We start from the raw sequence: 22,735 nt of genomic DNA, 5'->3' as shown, positions 1-22,735 counted from the left end.
TCATAGAAATGTAGAGCTGGAAGAGACCTTGAGAAGTCATCTAGTCCAGCCATTGCACTGAGGGAGGACCAAGTATACCTAGACAATCCCTAACAGGTGTTTGGCTAACCTGTTCTTAAACATCTCCAATGATGGGGATTCCGAAACCACCCTTGGAAGTCTATTCAGTGTTTAGCTATCCTTATTGTTGGACAGTTTTCCCTAATACCTAACCTATATCTTACTAGCTGCAAATTAAAGAGATTACTTCTTGTCCTACCTGCATTGGACATAGTCCTCTTTGTAACAGCCATTAACATATCTGAAGACTTACCAGGTTTCCCCTGTCTTTTCTCAACACTAAATATGCCCAGGTTTTTGAAACCTTTTATCAGTTTAGTTGCTCTCCACTGGACTCTCTCCAATTTTTTCTTACAATGTGGCACTCAAAACTGGGACACAGTACTCCAGCTGAGGCCTCAACAGTGCTGATAGAGCAGGACAATTACCTTCCGCATCTTACATATGTCAACTCCTATTAACACACCCCAGAGAGATATCAGCTTTTTTCACAACTGCATCACATTGTTGGCTTATATTCAATATGATTCACTATAATCACAGATCCTTTTCAGCAGTACTACTGCTTAGCCAATTATTCCCTGTTTTGTATTTGTGCATTTGATTTTACCTTCCGAAGTGCAGTACTTTACACGTGTTTATTTAATTACAAGTTGTTGATATCAGACCAATTCTCAGATTTGTCAAGGTTGTTTTGAATTCCAATCCTCTTCTCCAAGGTGTTAATAACCCCTCCCAGGTTGGCATCATCTGCAAATTTTATATGCATACTCTCCACTCCATTATCCAAATTAAAAAGCACTGGACCCAGGAAAAGACCCCTGTGAGACCCCCTAGATGCATCCTCCCAGTATGACAGCTAGCCATTCATAACTACTTTTCAAGTACAATCTTTCAAAAAAATTTATCCACCTTATAGTAATTTTAGACCACATTTTCCTATGTTGCTTGGGAGAATGTCATGTGGGACTGTCTGAAAAGCCTTACTTTAAATCAAGATAAATCACATCTACAGCTTCCCCCTTTTCCACTAGGCCAGCAACCATGTCAAAGAATGAAATTAGGTTGTTTCGGCATTATTTGTTTTTGACAAATTCATGTTGGCTATTATCTGTAACCTTATTTATATATATCTATATCTATATAATATATGAAGTAGCTCTTTTCATTAACTAACACTAACACTAGCTTGAATTAAATCAAACAGCATTGCTCTAAAAATATCCCTACAGTTAATTCAAATAATCTAAAAGAATCTGCACAGAATTTGTGCTATCTGTGGCAAATTAGCTTTTGTGTACTTGATTGTTGAATAGCCTTCTGTGTGCAGCCATTTTGCTGATGTCACTGAAGTATTAGGTTTCTTGCTCCCCTAAGCTCTTTATTACTTTCTTAAGTCTTGTACTCCTGTATACAAAATCTTTCAAGGTCAGATATCACTTTGTAACATTTTTTCCCATACGTTAACACATTTTTGCCTTGTTCTAGGAATTGGGGATAATAGCATCTGTGTTGATCATGAAGCAATACAATTGGGACGCCAATATCAGAGAAAAGACTGAAGCAAGGACAATCACAGACAGTATGACTGGATGCCATGCTGCTGAATTTCCCCAACATCAAAGTCTGGCTGAAGATTATTGGATAAAACTGAAAGACAGTATTTGTTTTTAATTTAATCAACCTGCATTTCAAATGCTTCTGTTCCATATCACACATTTGTTTTACTCCACCCCCAGGAAAAGCTGGCCACACAAGTGATTTTCTAAGCAATAAAACCACTGCTGTCATACAGTTTATCAACATATTCTGGTAGAGGTGTTCTTTCTGTGTTCTGAATAACGTGACTGCTGTATATGCAAGTCTCTCCACTAATGGGCATTTGGGATCATGTTAAACAATCAATAAAATTAATCAATAATGCACAGTAAATGCCTGGCTCTGAAACATCATTAATTGAGGGTCCCAGTAAAGTTGAAATCTCTCTTTAGCCCCCTAACATTTTGTGTTTCTAAGGGTATGGCTACACTTTGAGATAGGAGTATAATTTCCAACGAAAGGAGACATAGCTGCACTAGCTCTGATTGAGCTCGTGTGTTAATAAATAGAGCATAGCTGTGCTGGCATGAATGGCAGGAGGGGTGAGCTGCCTTGAGTCTCAGATAGGTATGTAGTTGGCAGCTCGCCCCTCCTCTTGTTTGTGCTGTTGTGGCTACCCTCTAGTTCTAGAGCACTAGCTTGACCAGACCTGGCATGGGTGCCTCTCCTCAAGTTGGGAGTTATGAGCCTAGATCAAAGGTAGACATATTGTAGATGACACATCTCAGGAGTGTCTGTTGTAAAATAGTCTCCAAATATAAACATATATTAAAAATGTGAGGCCCAGATCCTCAGCTGGTATAATCATTGGAACTCCATTAATTTAAATGGAGAAATTACAATTTACGCCAGCGGAGGATATGACCAGACAGTTTTATAATAAATAATGGTGGAACATATTCCACCATATTAAAATATAGTCCTAAAAACTAACAATAAATCTCTCCCCCTCTTTCTCACTGGGTACAGTTCTATACGGTGCTGCTTCTTCCCATTGGAGCTGAAGGTGCTCAGCCCGTCTTAGAATGGGTCCATAGAGAGAAAAAAATAGTCTTTACTATACATATGCAGACATTAAATAGGCCTGAATCTTATCTTACCCTAGTGTTAATCAGTGTCAACTCCAATGAAGTTACTAGGCAAACTCCTGAGTGGGCAATGGGATTGGCAAACAGGGGAGTGTGGAGAAGGAGTGTGAGAGGCTCCCTTTCTAGGTATTGTTCTGTGATCAGTACTGTGATGGTCAGTGACAGAACAGTGGTTGTGTCCTGCAACAGATGTGACATGATATCTTCCCTGCTAGAAGGGAATTCCTCTGTATGAAGTGCAAGCTGGTGGCTGTGCTGGAAGAAAAGATTTGTGCTCTGGAAGGACAAGTACAGACACTGCAGACTATCAGAGAGCTTGAGGAAATCTTGCACTAGCAGAAAGAGCAAGCATTACCATGCTAGATTCAAGAGAGAAAAGAACTGTCCACCGAGGAACCAGAGAGCATGGGCACCAAAGACGAGGCCTGGCAGTTCATAGCCACCAGAGGCAAGAGGAGGAGAAGTATCCAATTGTTATATTCTTAGTGTGAAAACAGCCCAAAATATCTCTTGTTGTTTGCAGTGTTGTAGCCATGTTGGTCCCAGGATATTAGATACACCAGGTGGATGAGGTAATATTTTTATTGGACCAACTTCTGTTACCTTAAGATATTACCTTGCCTACCTTGTCTCAAAAATATCTGTGAAGATTCACTGGTCCAATGAAATGGAGAGCTTGTATGGGACACACCTGCGGAGGGATGCTTAGCATGCCCACAAAGAGATCACCAACTATGCAAGACAGACAGACTGTCCTTGTTGGGAATTCTATTGTAAGAAGAATTGAAACAACACTTTGCAAGGGGACACCAGAGTGGTATGCTCTCTTCCTGAAGCCAAGGCATGAAATGTGACTCTAAGACTGGAAGTTGATGGGAAAAGATCCATTGGAGATGGAACATATTGGAACTAATGACACTACTTCACAGATTTTAGATGGCTTAAGGGAACTCAGAGGGATGCAGAAGGTCCAAGTGATCTTCTTGGAGATTCTGGAAGTGAACCACTGGCTAGGTAAGTGGTGTAACATAGTTTAGTGGAACACTGACCCACCTTCCTCGGGGGAGGGAGTGGGCTTTATAGTTTGGATGAACTTCATCACAGTAGAAGGGGAACCAATTTTCTAGGAGACAGCAGGCTAGACTAGACAGCAGGGTGTTTAACAACAAAAGGGGATGGTGAAAAGGGGGAACCAATGAACACTCATAACTAAATCAAGATGTTGGGAACAAAAATTAATCAAGTAAATCAGGGCCATGAAGAGAAAAAAAACCTAATTGCCTATATTCCAATGCTAAGAAGTGTGGGTAATTAACAAGAGGAACTGGAATTGCTCATTTGAGAGCATAAATTCAATCTATTTGATATTACTGAAAATTGATGGGAAGATCCACATGACTAAAATGTTAAAATCAATGTTATAGTCTTTTTAGGAAGGACTGAGATGGCAAAAGGGGAGAAGGATAGGGCACTATGTAAAAAATGGCTTTATCTGTTTCTGAGGATATGTCTAAACTGTAATAAAACACCTGCGTCTGGCCTGTGTCAGCTGACTCAGATTCATGGGGCTCAGACTGCAGGACTATAAAATTGCAGTCTATATATCCGGGCTTGGGCTTGAGGCCAGCTGTGGTCCCAGAGCACAGGCTTCAGCCCAAGCCTGGATATCTGCACTGCAATTTTATAGCCCCACAGCCAAGCCTCACGAGCCTCAGTCAGTTGACATGGGCCAGCTGCAGTGTTTTATTGCAGTGCAGGCATATCCTTAGACACTGACAACTCAGATGCAAATGGTCTTGACTGTTTATGGATCCATCTCCTAAGAGATAGATGGGTACTATTGGTGTCTGCTGAAGACCACCACATCATACTAGAGAAAAAAGGTAACTGACTCCTTAAGCATCTATCTATTATGGGGGGGAGGGGAACTCTGTTGTTATAGAGAATTACAACCCATGTGACATATACTGGAGATCTAAAGCTGCCAGTATTGAAACATCCTCAGAATTTCTAAAGATTATAGATGACAATTTCCTAATTCAAAAAAATGTAGCATCGAACATGAAGGAATTTTATATTAGACCTCATCTTAACCAATAAAGAGGAACTGATCACAGAACTGAAATGAGTGATTCCTTAGATGTATGTGATCATGATATGATTATTTTGATCACACACAACAAATGAGGATGACATGAAAAAGTATACTTGGTGTTTTAAAAGGGCCAATTCCACAACACTGAGGACAATTATAAGCCAAATCAACAGGGAAAAAATTAAAACAGAAAATGAAAATGATAATTGGGAATTGTTTAAGAATATTTTATTAGAGTCTCAAAAACTCTCAATGTCACAATCACAAATGAATTCCACGCTAATTAAAAAAAATGTAACCAGACCTAAAGGGAAAATAAAAGCAGTAATAAATGTTACGTATAAACATACACATGAAAAAGGGGAAGTTGATAGCAGTGAATATAAATATATAAATTAGAAGATTGGAATTGTATAAAATTGATAAGGGAAGCAAAAAGACCCAAGAAAAAAAACAGTTGTCAGTTGAATTAAGGACAAGGGAAGATTTTTAAAGATTATATTAGGAACAAAGGAATCTAACAATGGTATTTGTACAGTTACTAGATGGAAAGGATTGAGTTGTGAATAATAATGCAGAAAAAGCAGTATTCCATAGATATTTCTGTTCTATATTTAGTAAAAAATCAGATGAAGATATACTTTTCATAACAATAGTAACACAGGAGGATGTTAAATAGCAGCTATTAAAATTAGACATTTTAAAATCAGATCGTGTGGAAAACTTGTATCCCAGAGTTTAAAAGAGCTGTCTCAGGAGCATTGTGGACTCAATGTTGATTTTCAATAAATCTTGGAACACTGGGAAAGTTCCAGAACACTAGAAGAAAGCTCATGTGCCAATATTTTAAAAGGGAAAATGAGATGACCTGGGTGATTATATGCCTGTCAGCCTCACATCTATCCCAGGCAAAGTGATGGAATGGCTGATACTAGACTCTATCAATAAAGAATGAAAAGAGAATAATATACATAATGGCAACTAACATGGGTTTGCAGACAATAACTTTTCACATTAATTGTAAATCCTTTTTTATTTGGTTTCAAGTTTGGTTGATAAAGGTAATAATATTGATGTAATATACTTAGACTTCTATAATGCATTTGATTTGGTACCATATGACATTTTGATTAAGAAATAGGGATGATACAAAATCAGCATGGTACACACTAAATAGATTAAAATCTGGCTACTGACAAGTCTCAAAATATAATTCTAAATGAGGACTCAATCCAAGGGAAAATATAATCATGTTTTTAGTGGGACTGAAGTTTCCAAGGCTGTTTATAAACACACCCACAAGTAATCATGTCAGTGCAGTTTGCAGCATAGGAGTGCTCCTGGATTCTTGGCTTATCCTAAATTCTCACATAGCAGCATCTGCAAGTAACACTCTACCAGCTATGTACCATCCTGGCAGTATGTACTAGTCATATATGCTTTTGTTACTATGACAGATACAGCAATTTCCCGGACAAATCTTATTGAATTAAGTTAAACTTCATTGAATTAAGTTTAAATATTTTTAGAAGTTCTTCGTATTAAAAATGCAAATGTTTACGTATTATTGCAGGATTGTATGTAACTTCTCTAGGGGAAGACATGACTAATGTAAACCCTGGGAAGTGTTGCAAGCTTCTAAGGACTATCTGAAACAATGTGCAGGACAAGAATGAACTTTTAAAGTTAAGTAGGTTTCCCAGGAAATCTCCAGGGGGAAGTGTTTACTAATGTATCCCGTCTGTAATGTATCCAGGAACTCAGCCTTTTGAAGCTTTGCCCCGAGGAGGGGATCTTTGTCTGCTGACCACTTGTTTCATGAGGACAAGATCAGAGGCCCAAACTGTATTAAGGAGCAACTCTCAGATTCATGGATGTGCTTTTTCTGAGCCAAAATTGTTATGAACTTGTAACCACAGAAAAACGCCTTGGTGGGTTTGAATGACTGACTCCTCCCAGTGCCCTTGGTAAGGTTATTAGCATGTGTGTAAGTTCTTTTATTATTTTAATAAGTTATCTCTGAATTGCTTTCACCTTAGGAATATATGTGCTTGCATAGGTAAAGCTGTGTTGCACCTTATAACTGTGGGCAATAATGCTGTTTATAACCTCTCAAGAGAAAAGCAAAGCAGACCTGTGTAGACAATCTGACTTGCTGGGGATTCATAGAGAAGATAGGGAACTGTTCAATCTGGAAATGCCCTGGTCATGATGGAGTGAGACTTGTGCATGTATCCAAGAGAAGTGACAGCTGGGGATCCAGAAACCTAAGAATGGGTGCCCTTGGTGAACCACAGAAGGGGAATATAAGTAAAATTGCCCTGAACTATGGTGATTGATTATTGGCAATCCCTCGATTTGAGGATGACCTCTACCATCGAGTTATATATGGGTCCTGAGATGACTCAGGAGTCTGATCCTGGAATCACAAATCTGCCTGCAGTAGGTACAGACATTTTATGGCAGGCCAGCGGCCTGCTGTGAGAAAGGTATTTCTTTTACCTTCCTCCTCTCTCTCTTTTCAGCTTAGAGGACAAGGCGCTTCTTCTCGAAGCGGGCCACTGCCTGATGGAGGATATGGCGCCATTGGGGTCTGTTGGTGGCTTGCTCTTCCCAGCTTGTGATGTCCACATCAGTTTTCTTAAGATACGTGTTCAATGTGTCTTTGTAGGGTTTACTCTGACCACCATTGGTGAGCTGAGAGTAGAGGGCTTGTTTTGTGAGGCAAGAGTCTGGCATCCGCACACAATGTCCAACCCAGCAAAGTTGGTGCATGAGGATCATTGCGTCAATGCTGGTGACATTGGCTTCGGCGAGGATGCTGGCATTAGTGCGGCGATCTTGCGGAGGCATCGTTGGTGATGCCTCTACAAACTCTTGAGGTGCTGTTGATAGGTCACCCAGGTTTCGCATCCATAGAGGAGTGTTGGAACAACAACTGTCTTAAAGACCTGGATCTTGGTGTCCTGTCGTAGGTCATGGTTCGTGAAAATGCATCAGAGCAATTTCCCAAAGGAAGCACTTGAGCACTGGATCCTGTGCTGGATCTCACTGTTGATTTTTGCATTTTGAGAAAGTTGGCTACCCAGGTAGCAAAATGTGCTCAACTGTCTCCAAAATCTGACCCTCGATGGTGATTTGTGGTGGGTCATGTGCAAGGCCTGAAGCAGGTTGATAGAACCCTTTAGTCTTCTCAATATTGAGTGAGAGTCTTAAGCTTCAGTAAGTTTGTGCGAGAAAATCCAGTATGGACTGAAGGTCATTCTCAGTGTGCGCGAAGATGACACAATCATCAGCATGCTGAAGATCAGTAATGGATGCCCTGAAGACTTTAGACTTTGAGCAAAGACGTCGAAGATTAAAGTGCTGCCCATCCATTCTGTATTGAATGTCAATTCCATTGGGGAGATGATCTGTAATGAGGACCAAAATGACTGCTAAATAGATGGAAAACAGGGTTGGGGCAACAACGCATCCTTGCTTAACCCCAGTTTTGATGATGAAAGTTTCCATCTCAAGGCCATTACACAGAACTGTGGCAGTCATCTGATCATGGAGAGGCCTTCGGACCTTAATAAATTTTGGAGGGCAGCCAAATCTGGCCAGCACCTTCTACTGGGCTTAGCGATTGACAGAGTCAAAGGCCTTTGTCAAATTGATGAAAGTCATGTACAGGTCCTGATTTTGCTCCCGAGATTTTTCCTGGATTTGGTGGGCAATGAAGATCAGGTTGGTTGTCCTGCAGGATGGTCTAAAACTGCACCAAGATTCCGGCAACGTTTCCTCAGCCAGGGAAAGTAATCAGTTTAAGAGGATACAGGCAAAAATTTTCCCTGCTGTAGATAGCAAGACAATGCCTTGATAGTTTCCACACTTTGACTTATCTCCTTTCTTAAAGATTGTAACAATGTTAGTGTTTCTCAAGTCTTTTGGAATCTTCTCATTATACCAGATATGAAGAAAAAGTTCATGGAGCTTCCCTACCAGTTCTTTACCTCCAAACTTGTAGACTTCAGCTGGTATGCCATCTGGCCCTACTGCCTTGTTGTTCTTAGTTTGCATAATGGGTTGTGTTACTTCTTCAAGGGTGGGGAGAGGGGGTCAACAAGAGATTCTCTTTCATGTCATTGACATATAGACTCGATAGTGACATCAGAAACAGTTGACTCACAGTTCAGGAGTAGCTCAAAATACTCCTTCCATCTAGCATTGATGGCTTCACTGTCCTTAAAAAACGTTGACCCATCTTGGTCTTGGAGTGGTGTGGGTCCATGGGACAATGGGCCATAAATGGCCCTTATTTCCTGAAAGAAACTCCTCATGTCATGTTTATCAGCATAAAGCTCAATATCCTGGGTCTTTTCTCTCCACCACTTATTTTTGATGTCACGGATTTTCCTTTGCGCATCATCCTTGAGTTGCTTGTATGACTCTTTCTTCTGCTGATGTGATATGTCATTTTGCCACATGCAATGAGCTTTTCTTTTCTAATCAAGTAGGCCCTGAATCTCAGCATCATTCTCATCAAACCAATCTTGGTGATGGTGGGTGACATAGCCAATGGACTCAGCACATGTCGAGAGAATGGCAGTCTTTAATCCGTTCCAGAGATTTTCTAACTGTGATAGTTACCACCCAGATGGACTACAAAGATGGACTACCACCCAGATGGACTACAGAGATGTAATCTACCTGGCCCTTAGGAAACTTCAATCAGTACAGAGCACAGCAGCACATATCCACAGCAACACAGGCTATGACAAGCATATCAGACTTGTCCTCCACTCACTCTACGCTGGCTCCCTAGATAGTATCATGTCCAATTCAAGACCTCGGTCTTCAAGGTGCTTATTGATGAGGTCCTGGAACACCTACAAGATCACCTAAAACTCCAGCATAAGGAATGCAGTCAACAATTTCTTTCCCTAGACACAATGGAACTGTCTACAGCAAGGATACAAGTTGCCTGGCCAGGAGACTGAGCTTTCTTGGAAACAGCTCCAGATTGTGAAATGAGCCAACCCGAATCTAAGACCTCACCACTTGCTATTTCAGGGCAACATGCACTCCTGTGACCTGCCTTCACTAATAAAAAAACAGATACCACAGCAGTCATATATATAAATCTATTAACATTTTTCTCCCAGCTGAGAAGAGAGAAATAAGACAAGTACCACACAACAGAGGTTAGACACATAGTTTAATGTATTATTGGAAGGCATTTAAATATTATTATGGGTATATATTAGAACCAGAATAGAATAGAACCCATCCTCAAAACATCTTCTTAATAAGGGGTAGGTGGGACTAACACTGGAGTCCGTCAAGACTACTGCTACACTGATAAGAAGGGATTATGTTCAAGCAACACGAAGTATTTCATCTTAATAACATTGGATTGGGAGAGACCTCTTGGGTCATCGAGTCCAGTCCCCTCCTATCACAGGTAACCATGCTATATAATCCCATTCATAAATGTATCAAGCTCAGTCTTAAAACTAGTTAGGTGTCTTGCCCTCCCCCCACTCTTCTTGAAAGAACTGCACTCCTCAGATCTTGCTTTCAAAAAAGTGAATGGTCTCCTTTTCCAGACTTTGCTGGCAAGAGGAATGAATGACTGAATAGAGTCACCAGCAGAACTAGTAGAAAAATTAACAAAATGTTTCACTTAAAAATATTTTTCCACCTAATTTTTTTGTGGAAATTTAAAACAAACAAAAAATAATGCAAAATTTTCATCAACATGTCAAAAATAGTCTACCAGCTCCAGTCATGAGACCAAGATTAGCACATTTGATTTGAATCACTCCTTTTCAGCAATCACATAACAATTTTGCTTATTAAGAAATATTTCAGAATACTGACCCCACCACATTGTAGCAATATGCCCTAAATCACTATGGTTGACAGCCTCTACATTAACATAGGCCACTTATTTTCAATGGTGAAATACTTTGTCAGATTAAATCTAAATATTAGTCCTAAATGTCTGTAAGACTTGGTAAACAGCTGCCATGCTTACATTACAATTCAGCAGCATTTTCACATACTCCAAAAATATAAATCTTCTAGTTCACAGACCTTCCACATAATGGCTGTTCTGTAAAACGGGGAGCAGTATGGGCCAAAATGCATAAGACGGTCAGGTGCTACTAACCTAGGCCTTTATTCTACACAAAGAAGTCAAAGAGAGTTTTATTCTTGACATCAGTAGCAGCAGTATCAAGGCCTAAAATAGGTGAGGCTTGAGACAGTTTTATGTGCCTAAATTAAGCGGACTTTAGAAGAATTAATTTATGTTCATGAGTTCTCCCATATGTGTCTATGACAAAAGCTTTTAGCTTTTGTGTTAGATAAATCAGAGATCCAAAAGCAAAAGCTAACACTGAGGTGGATCGTGGATTTGTGGCACTCACTGGAGAATTTTGGATCTTGGAAAAAATGAATGGCTTGTACTGCTCCACAAATGCAGATTTTTCAAGATGTCATTTTGTTAATATTGCTCAGTGTAATTCCATGTCCCAAAATGCACAACAAAACAGAAATTGCTTATGCAAACCCTGAGGAGGCATGGCTCAGATGCTTGCAAAGAGATGTTAGTTTGAATTAAACATTACTGTGGGAATTAACTTTTATTGAATTATTTGGGTAAGAGTTAGGAGGTAATAAAATATTCTTTGTTTATTCAGTAGGCTCTCTCACACTAGTGTTTCTTGTGACAGCACGCCAATACCTGACTGATTTTCCCCACTTGACAGGACATTGGTTTAAATATTCAATGTTGACCATAAAAACATATTGACAAAGGTCCCTACATTTATATACAACTAGAATGTGACTTGTTTCCTTGCAGGTTTGCCAAGAGCCCTCCACACAGGGGCCAGCCACAATGGCAACCTTTGCAGCTCTACTGAGAACTGGAAGTTCTTCAGGCTAGTTCACCTATGAGCATAAGGAATCACAAAAGGGGTAAGGGGAAACACAGAGATGTGTCCCCTTCTCAGACCAGCCTAAGGGATGGTGCAGTGGACACGTGCCCTTGCATGACAAGGAACCTTCAGGCACAATGACTCCCCCTGGGTCAGTGCAGCTCTGCACCAGCTCCAGCAGATTAGTGCCTATCAGGCACAATATAGCCCCATAGTAAAACCACCAACCAAGATAAGCATTGAAAAGGATAAAGGAAAGAAAGAGCCCAGGTCTCTTCTTTTGCAGAATATAGCTCCACAGCTCTTATAAGAACTTTTCAAACAAGATTATTCTTTTCATACCCCTCTCTTCCAGAACAAAATTAATAAAAACATATGAACATATTGCAACCAATAACAATGCCATTTCCATGCAGCACACCATTGCTTAGTACAAGAAGGGAAAGACAAAGTCATTCAAGCTCTCTAATATTGCATTTGCATAATAATATTTTGGTTTCTGTTTTCCTTAGACAGACAACAGGTTACTAGGTGTAAATGAAACACATATCACACTTAGAGCACTCCGAATAGCAGTTTTTGCTAACAAATGGTGTGCAGCAGGCACAAGTGTTATTAAATCCTTGCCTTCCACATATACTTTGTAAGAGGATCTCTTCTGCATCCAACTTTTATATATAGAACTTTGCTTTACTCAGACAAAGCTCCTATTAACTTCAGTGGATCTGATCTTATTCCCATTGACTTCAATGACTTCAGTGGCAGATTTGCTTAAGGAAAGCAGAATTGGGCCCACCTTATACAATAACTCCTCACTTAAAGTCATCCCAGTTAACATTGTTTCATTGTTACGTTGCTGATCAATTAGGGAACATGCTTCTTTAAAGTTGTGCAATGCTCCCTTCTAATGTCGTTTGGCAACTGCCTGCTTTGTCCACTGCTTGCAGGAAGAACAGCCCATTGCAGCTAGCTGGTGGGGCCTTGTAACCAGGGCAGCCCCCCATCAGCTCCCCCAAGTTCCCTGTGCTGCAGCCACCCAGGAGGCTATCAATTGCCGGCAGTTCAGCTGTCCCTCCTGCCACTGCTATGTGCTGCTCCTGCCCTCTGCCTTGGAGCTGCTCCCAGAGACTCCTGCTTGCTGTGCAGGAGGGGAATGGGGGGGTAATGTCAGGGTGTTCCCCTCCCCCCTGCTCCTGCACCCCGCTTACCCCTTCTCCATATAGAGCAGGGAGGGGACACGGACGGAGAGAGACAGAGAGAGCTTGGGGCAGCAGCTGGTGTCTCAACTTCCTGATCCACTTAAAAAGACAATGCACTTAAGAGTGAGTCAGCTTACTTAAAGGGGCAGTGTGCATCTCTCTCTCTCTCTCCCATACACAAGGTGTGTGTCTGTCTCTGTCTGCTGTGCTGTCTCCCCTCCCTTGTGTTTGTGCTGCCTTGTGTGAGAGGCTACATTAACAACGTGTTAACCCTTCAGGGCTCAGCCCAATGCTAGTTCATCATTTAGCAGAAAGGCATTCCCTGGGAAAATCCCTCCCTCTTCCACCCTCTAACTTCACCACCTCAACCAAGCGTCACAATCATCATAGCTGTGAACAGTATTAAATCGTTTGTTTAAAACGTATACTGTGTCTACATCTATATAATATATAGTTTTTTGTCTGGTGAAAAAAATTTCCCTGGAACCTAACCCCCCCTATTTACATTAATTCTTATGGGGAAATTGGATTCGCTTAACATTGTTTCACTTAAAGTCGCATTTTTCAGGAACATAACTACAACGATAAGTGAGAAGTTACTGTATAACTAAAGATTCAAGAAGGTAATGTCAAATATATTTTGATGCACTATTTCAGTTGATATAGAGTGGTCTGAGAACTTGCTTACCAAGATTCTGCCTAAAGCAAATACTAAATCATACCATTGCTGAATAAAGAGGCTTCAGTTCAGTAGAGCATGGTGGTCCAAGGAAAGACAGGTTTGATAAGCTATTTACCTGACAGTTTCAAGACCTGGTTCTACCTCTTCTTTCCTCCCCTTTTTTAGATGTCTAGACTTCTAGCGAGTAGTTCACTGCAATTGTGTTTTGGCCCCTGGGTGGGGGCATACAAAGAGGAAAAGACACACAAGGGCTGTGTACCATCTAGCCCCATGGGGCACTGGACATGGCTCACATTGTCCAGAAAGAAGCAGATATGTTATCACTAGATTCAGGCAAAGCTCCAATCAGTTTTACTGGGCCTGTTTCCGCTCAAGCCAATGAAAGTTTTGTCATTTAAAAAAGAAAAAAAGAAGTTTCTATTTGGAGCAAATATGTCTGTATTGATCTGACCTACAAGCCAAGGAGGGAGCATGATCTTGCAATTAGAATCTGGGACTTGGAATCAGGAAACCTGTATTTTAAGTTGGCACATATAGACACATATTTGAGCTAGCTGTAATCTAGCTAGCGCCTGTCTCAATAGCAGTGAAGCTGTACAAGCCCATCCAGGGTAATTACTCAGGCAGCTGGCTCACGCTGAAGCCCATGCTGTTGTGGCTTCTCTGCTCTTGGTATTGCACTAGCTGTATTAAAGTTTGCTCGGGTATATATACATATGCTGCAATCACACCTCAGATAGCTGTGTAGACACTCTCAGTAACTAACAGCAGGAACTTGTGTGAATGACTCACCCCTCCCCTAGATCCCCAAATCCTCAATATCTCCATCTGTGGGAATCTTAATCAATTAAGGATCATTAATGCCACCCTTAGAACTGATGTCAGTAGGGCTTCCTGTGGAGTAAGGAACTACTAAACATTAATAAGTATGTCAGTGTGACAGTCAAGGTCCAGACACCCCAGGGGGAGCCTTCAATGGTGTACAGCACTTAAGGGACTAAAGAATGGCTTTTGCTTCCTGTGGGGGAGAGTAGTTCAGTGGCATATTGTTTAATGTATTACATACATAGAAGTTTGAAAAGCAATGTTTTTAATAATGGCTTTGATAGTAGGCTTGTTGTAGTGTTTTTCAAACTGCTGTGGACAAGAGTGTTTTAATGGTTTTTTTTTTTTTAAATAGAGTATTTTGTTATTTCTCTGTCTAAGCCCTGCTATCAGGTGCCAGACTGCTAGAGGTTTTCTGACTGTGGTTGCTATGTTCACTGTCTTTTATGAATGAGCTTGAGGCTTTTTTATATTTGAATTTCCCACGGCAAAGAGTCTTAGAAATTTCTTGGCAGCACCTAAATTGCAGAACTTAGGAGCGAGTTGGTTCCACATAGGTTGAATCAGCTTCCAAATAAGAATAAAGCCTTCATCAAGACATAAGTCACAAAATGAAAATAACAAGGCAAATCACCAAAAGGAAAACAAAATGTATTATTTGACGCAAAAACAGCTTTACATGCCTATATCACAAAAAACCCAGGAAACAAAACAAATTATATACAACCTCAAGTGAATGTTTGATAGAACAAGGGACTCTTTAGAGCATCATTTGTTGTGTTGGGTCTGGGATTTTCTCCCCTATCACTCACCACACAATATTTAGCTGAGAAATGCTTCTAAGTTTCAATAAGAGTTATATACATGCCATTTCTTTTAGCCTTCCCCCAATAACCCCCTCTGTCCAGACCATGTTTTAAGTGCAAGGATTGTCTAAAGACCGTAAGCAAGAGGAGTTAATCAAGAGGAGTCATGCGAGAGTGGATGGCGATTACAATAGAGCAGTTCAGTCATTATTATTTATATCAGGGGTAGGCAACCTTTCAGAAGTGGTGTGCTGAGTCTTCATTTATTCACTTTAATTTAAGGTTTCGCATGCCGGTAATACATTTTAACATTTTTTAGAAGGTCTCTCTCGATAAGTCTATATTATATAACTAAACTATTGTTGTATGTAAAGTAAACAGGGTTTTCAAAATGTTTAAGAAGCTTCATTTAAAATTAAATTAAAATGCTGATCTTATGCCGCCAGCCTGCTCAGCCCGCTGCCAGCCTGGGGTTCTGTTCACCTAGGCCGGCAGCGCGCTGAGCGGGGCCTGCGGCCAGGACGCCAGCTGGCAAGAGGCCAGCAGCCAGGACCCCAGACCTGGAGCGGGGTGCAGGGGTCAGGGCAGAGGGCTGGGTGTGGGGGGGGGCGGGGGAGGAGGCTGGGGGGGGGGGGGGGGTTCGGGGGTCAGGGCAGAGGGCATGGGGGTGCTCTCATGGCAGGGGGCTGGAAGGGATATGCCCTGTTCCACCTCCTTCCCCATGGTCCCATCCCTACCTCTTCTCTGCCTCCTCCACGGAGCAGCGAGCACGCTGCCACTCATCCCCCTCCCCCTTGCGAGGGCCATCAGCTGATCGGCGCAGGGAAGGAGAGGAGGAGGGGCAGGAAAGCACCACGCTGGGGGAAGAAGCAGGGGAGAGGAGAAGCTTGGCTGCCGCAGGACCAAGCTTCTCCCTCCTGCTTCTGCAGGGGAGAGCGGTGGGCAGGGGGGCTGAGTGGCGCTGGGGGCCGGGACCGCGGCAGGCAGCAGCGTGCCACTCAAAATCGGCTTGCGTGCCGTGTTTGGCACTGATTTATATAGTTAGGGTAGCGCCTGTAATGTGATAGGTTCTTTCCAAACTCTCAAGCAAGGTGACCGTAGCTCCAGGGTCTTCACAATCTAAGGACAGAGAGTTAAGCAGACAGAGATGATGGGAAAGGGAACAACTATAAGCACTTCATACACAAGCCAACTCACCACACTGTAAGCAGCATGGCAGAGGTGGGTCTTTAAGAGGGACTTAAGTATAGGGCAGGAGCCATGTGGCTGTATCATAGATAAGGGGATATGTGGAAGATTTCTTTATATTAACACTAAAATAAAAAAATACTTTGAAAAGTTTTAATGTGTTAATAAAATGTCTCACCCTTGTCACATTTACAAGCATCTGAACAATTATTTGTAGTGAATTAATCACAGGTTTATAAACAGATATGCAAACAATTTTAGGCTCCAATCAATTTATCAGCAGAACATGAATTTCTATACCTTGGGGGAAATAAAGGTCTTTTATATTCCACTCTTCACTAGCTTTTCCTTCTTAGACATCTCCCTTCAGTAGTCTACTAGCTGCCAGCTGATGTCCTAACCCTATTACTTCTCTAGAATAATAATTGCCTGACAACCTGGATTGCTCTCTCTCTCTCTTTCTAAGTTGCTTCTGCATCTAGCTGCTGGCAAGCTGTTGGCTGTGTGCCTTTCTGGCTGGTTTCCACTTTGCACTGTTCCATTCTGTTGGCTGATTCATAGTTTGAAAGGATCCCTTTGTTTCACTGCTGGGAAAATAGCCTATTAACCCGAGACTGAAATTGGTCTTTTTCCTGACTGCAGTGTGAATATGAACTGGCTTCCCAGCTTGCTTCCAGCTAGATCATTTCCTTCCTTTTCTGCTATTGTAGTTAGCTGCCCATCATGCAGACTTGGCATCTAGTTGGCTAGCTACAATAACTTGCCCCCTATCTTGCGTGGTAGTTGGTGCAGTACCTGGCTAACATACTGGCTCAGGGGCTAACTGAACTCTGCTTGTGTTGCTGATGGACTTATAACTTACACTGCTGATGGCTAACTTCTGCCTTACTTAGCTAACTAGCTGATTCACTTTTAACCAAATATACTCAGCAGCCAGTAACTTATTAAAAGGAAACGTTGCTCCTTTCCTTTTCTGGGTAATTTAACTGAGAGACAGCTTCCTTGACAGTATTCCTGGAACGTGCCTCCCTTTCCTTTTTCTGCTCTCACACGAGTCTTTTCAGCCTCCTTTCTTCAACTCGAAACACTACAACTCTCTCCAATTAAGCTCTTTCTTCACATCAGACACTCTGTATCCACCAGCACTTTCAAATGATGCCTTTGGCTCCTAAAACACTTAAGACAATTAGAAGCCACGATAGATCGTACTTTAAAAAATACAGCTTCCTGTAGCTCTGATGGTACTGGTAGTGCACTAAAAGTCCACATCTGCAAAAGGGTAAACAGTATCTGACTAGCTGTATGTTTTCCATAACTGGTTTTCCCTTCACCACAATGACTCTACCAGAGTTCCCCTGGGGATTCCTGAACAGTGAACTGTTCTACCCTCCATTGACCACTCTGGATCTTGTATTACACTCATCTTCCCTTTTCAGGCAGCCATTGTTTCCTCTGCTCTTCAGGCATTGCACAGGGGTGCAAGAGGAGGGGAAATCTATAAAGTGTCTGTCTCATTGGTGTCTAAAGCATCAGTGTCCATAGCTCATCTATAGCCCATCTATGTGTGTTATTTAAGGTTAATGTTGTCTTTAAAATAACCCTTTTAATTAATCATTAATAACAATACGGTACATTATTCTGTTTTCAAGGTGTGGCATCTATTAATTATATCTTTCCAATAATGAGCCAAAAAACTTACATTTAGTGCACAAAGGGCCTGATACTGGGGAGTACTGGTCATCCTCCATGTTAAAGTGCACAGAGCACTTTTCACCTCGGAAGATCAAGGTGAACAAGAAATCAGTGATATAAAGCCTGATACCTTCCAACATAAACAAAGCCTGATCCTAAGAGATGCCAAGCAATCACAATCCAGGTTGGAATCAAGCCCAGTTCCTTTGTCAGATGACCAGTAAAAGCTTATAACAAACCTCACACACCTGCATTTTGAAATAATAGCTTGAGTGGAGTGAAATTTTTTGTTAACAATTTTATTCAATGAAAAATGCATAGTTGGGCCAACCAAAACATTTTGCGAATTTGTGTTGAATTCACTAGACTGTCCTGGCTGAAAAAAAAAAATAAAAAAAGTCAAACCACTACATTTTGACATTTTCAAAACAAATGTGTTGATTTTTTGTAAAAAACAATTTTTGTTCCAAATTTTGCTTCATTTTTATTTAAAAATAAGGTTTAAAACACTATGAAAAATGCAGTGTTAGCTTTAAATGATATATTAGCTTAAAATGAATTACAAACGTTTATTTCTATTTTTATACAAGCTATCCTAACCCCATACGGACCTGAAAACTTCTTGCAGACACTTTTAAAAACAGTGCACTGTACTGCAAATATTGTAGGTTCTGCCAAAATATATTTGCTTATTTAAGCTACTTCCTCATAATCAAATTACAATATAATGTTCTGTTTTTATTTGGGAGCCAGGCAGTACTGCTGAGGACTGATCACATCTCCATTTTGTTGAACACAGAGGTGGTCGGAAAAAGGGAATTTCTGTGCCAGAAATACTGACATTTGTTCTCATCCTGAAACAAACATTTTCTTTTTGAATGGGCATTTCAACTTAAAATGATATTGAAATGACATTTTAAATCAAATATGTGACTTTTGAAAATTGAAAAATGTTGAAATTGACATTTTCCAACTTTTTTTTATTTCAGTTAAACTACATTTTATGATTAAAAATCTTTTCAGAAGAAAAATTTTGACCAGGTCTAGACACAAGACATATAGACTCATAGACTTTAAGGTCAGAAGGGACCATTATGATCATCTAGTCTGACCTCCTGCACAACGCAGGCCACAGAATCTCACCCACCCAAACCCCTAACCTATGCCTGAGTTATTGAAGTCCTCAAATAGTGGTTTAAAGATCTCAAGGTGCAGAGAATCCTCCAGCAAGTGACCCATGCCCCACGCTGCAGAGAAGGCAAAAAACCTCCAGGGCCTCTGCCAATCTGCCCTGGAGGAAAATTCCTTCCCGACCCCAAATATGGCAATCAGTTAAACCCTGAGCATGTGGGCAAGACTCACCAGCCAGCACCCAGGAAAGAATTCTCTGTAGTAACTCAGATCCCACCCCATCTAACATCCCATCACAGACTATTGGGCATATTTACCTGCTAATAATCAAAGATCAATTAATTGCTGAAATTAGGCTATCCCATCATACCATCCCATCCATAAACTTATCAAGCTTAGTCTTGAAGCCAGATATGTCTTTTGCCCCCACTGCTCCCCTTGGAAAGCTGTTCCAGAACTTCACTCCTCTGATGGTTAGAAACCTTCGTCTAATTTTGAATCTAAACTTCCTAATGTCCAGTTTATATCCATTTGATCTTGTGTCCACATTGGTACTAAGATTGAATAATTCCTCTCCCTCCCTGACATTTATCCCTCTGATATATTTATAAAGAGCAATCATATCTCCCCTCAGCCTTCTTTTGGTTAGGCTAAACAAGCCAAGCTCTTTGAGTCTCCTTTCATAAGACAGGTTTTCCATTCCTAGGATCATCCTAGTAGCCCTTCTCTATACCTGTTCCAGTTTGAATTCATCCTTCTTAAACATGGGAGACCAGAACTGCACACAATATTCCAGATGAGGTCTCACTAGTGCTTTGTATAACGGTACTAACACCTCCTTATCTTTACTGGAAATACCTCGCCTGATACATCCCCAAGACCGCATTAGTTTTTTGGCGGCTCATAGTCATCCTGTGATCAACCAATACTCTGAGGTCCTTCTCCTCCTCTGTTACTTCCAACTGATGTGTCCCCAACTTATAACCAAAATTCTTGTTATTAATCCCTAAATGCATGACCTTGCACTTTTCACTATTAAATTTCATCCTATTGCTATTACTCCAGTTTACAAGGTCATCCAGATCTTCCTGTATGATATCCCGGTCCTTCTCTGTATTAGCAATACCTCCCAGCTTTGTGTCATCTGCAAACTTTATTAGCACATTCCCACTTTTTGTGCCAAGGTCAGTAATAAAAAGATTAAATAAGATTCGTCCCAAAACCGATCCCTTAGGAACTTCACTAGTAACCTCCTTCCAGCCTGACAGTTCACCTTTCAGTATGACCCGTTGTAGTCTCCCCTTTAACCAGTTCTTTATCCACCTTTCAATCTGCATATTGATCCCCATCTTTTCCAATTTAGCTAATAATTCCCCATGTGGGTATCAAATGCCTTACTGAAATTGAGGTAAATTAGATCCACTGCATTTCCTTTGTCTAAAAAATCTGTTACCTTCTCAAAGAAGGAGATCAGGTTGGTTTGGCATGATCTACCTTTTGTAAAACCATGTTGTATTTTGTCCCAATTACCATTGACCTCAATGTCCTTAACTACTTTCTCTTTCAAATTTTTTTCCACATATGTTGAATTATGGATAGAAAAAGCAGTCACAAAATCTTTAACATGAAAGCTAAGCAAGATTTTTTCCCTCCACCTGTTTTTCTATTTAATCTCAGAACAATTCAGTTTTTTAAAAGCTAAAGTAATATTAGAAATTCCTCTCTAATATTCATCTTCTTTTGTGAAGATTGTTAATATACTGTGCCAGATCATGTAGTCCTTATGCTGACAAATCTTTCACTGGAGCAGGCATGGAGAGGAGTAAGGTTTGTAGGCAACCCTGACATATGACATAGTCAAATATTCAGTGGCCTCATTCATTTTATTTATTCATGACACAGGAAGACTCCAGACATGGAGACAAGACTCCACTTTCCTATGGGCTAGATGGTTCTTCATCATCCCAGGAGTAGCCCCATGATGCATTCTGCCTTATAGTATCTCTCAGACACAATTCCCTCATTGCTCCCCCTTGCTCTGAAGGAGCACAGTGATAATGACCTGCTCGTGACCTATAACAGCGGCATGTTATGGCACTCTGTGCAGTTATGGTACCATGTGCAGTGGCTCAGCTGCACTGCCTAGTGCATTGGCCATTAGGGATTTTTGAGCATTGCCATTATATAAATACCTAATAATGCAAATAATTAGTGGGGGGCAGAGCTTCTCCTTGCACACATACTCAAGCAGGGGGAAAATGGGTACGCTGCACCCATTTATACTAGACACTTGGATCCATGTTACAATCATAGAATCATAGAATATCAGGGTTGGAAGGAACCTCAGGAGATCATCTAGTCCAACCCCCTGCTCAAAGCAGGACCAATTCCCAACTAAATCATCCCAGCCAGGGCTTTGTCAAGCCTGACCTTAAAAACCTCTAAGGAAGAAGATTCCACCACCTCCCTAGGTAACCCATTCCAGTGCTTCACCACCCTCCTAGTGAAAAAGTTTTTCCTAATATCCAACCTAAACCTCCCCCACTGCAACTTGAGACCATTACTCCCCGCCTCACCTCAGTCCCTGGAAAAATCATGGACCAGGTCCTCAAGGAATCAATTATGAAACATTTAGAGGAGAGGAAAGTGATCAGGAACAGTCAGCATGGATTCACCAAGGGGAAGTCGTGCCTGACTAACCTAATTGCCTTCTATGATGAGATAACTGGCTCTGTGGATGAGGGGAAAGCAGTGGATGTGTTATTCCTTGACTTTAGCAAAGCTTTTGATACGGTCTCCCACAGTATTCTTGACTCCAAGTTAAAGAAGTATGGGCTGGATGAATGGACTGTAAGGTGGATAGAAAGCTGGCTAGATCGTCGGGCTCAACGGGTAGTGATCAATGGCTCCATGTCTAGTTGGCAGCCAGTTTCAAGCGTAGTGCCCCAAGGGTCGGTCCTGGGGCCGGTTTTGTTTAATATCTTTATTAATGATCTGGAGGATGGTGTGGACTGCACTCTCAGCAAGTTTGCAGATGACACTAAACTGGGAGGCATGGTAGATACACTGGAGGGTAGAGATCGGATACAGAGGGACCTAGACAAATTAGAGGATTGGGCCAAAAAAAAACCTGATGAGGTTCAACAAGGACAAGTGCAGAGTCTTGCACTTAGGACGGAAGAATCCTATGCACTGCTACAGACTAGGGACCGAATGGCTAGGTAGCAGTTCTGCAGAAAAAGACCTAGAGGTCACAGTGGACGAGAGGCTGGATATGAGTCAACAGTGTGCTCTTGTTGCCAAGAAGGCTACCGGCATTTTCGGCTGTATAAATAGGGGAATTGCCAGCAGATCGAGGAACGTGATCGTTCCCCTTTATTTGACATTGGTGAGACCTCATCTGGAGTACTGTGTCCAGTTTTGGGCCCCACACTACAAGAA

General features: G+C 41.2%; 1 protein-coding gene across 21 annotated transcripts in view; it reads right to left on the bottom strand.

Annotated features, from left to right (window-relative positions):
- Positions 1–22,735, bottom strand: part of LOC112126064 (neurexin-1) — a 1,188,344-nt gene that overhangs the window by 677,108 nt on the left and 488,501 nt on the right. The gene's annotated exons all lie outside the window — the stretch shown is intronic.

Source organism: Terrapene carolina, unplaced genomic scaffold (genome assembly GCF_002925995.2).
Source record: "Terrapene carolina triunguis isolate 2854851 unplaced genomic scaffold, T_m_triunguis-2.0 Scaffold121, whole genome shotgun sequence".
Taxonomy (NCBI): domain Eukaryota; kingdom Metazoa; phylum Chordata; order Testudines; family Emydidae; genus Terrapene; species Terrapene triunguis.
The sequence above is the reverse complement of the archived record's forward strand: the minus strand, read 5'-3'. Positions and strand labels throughout refer to the sequence as shown.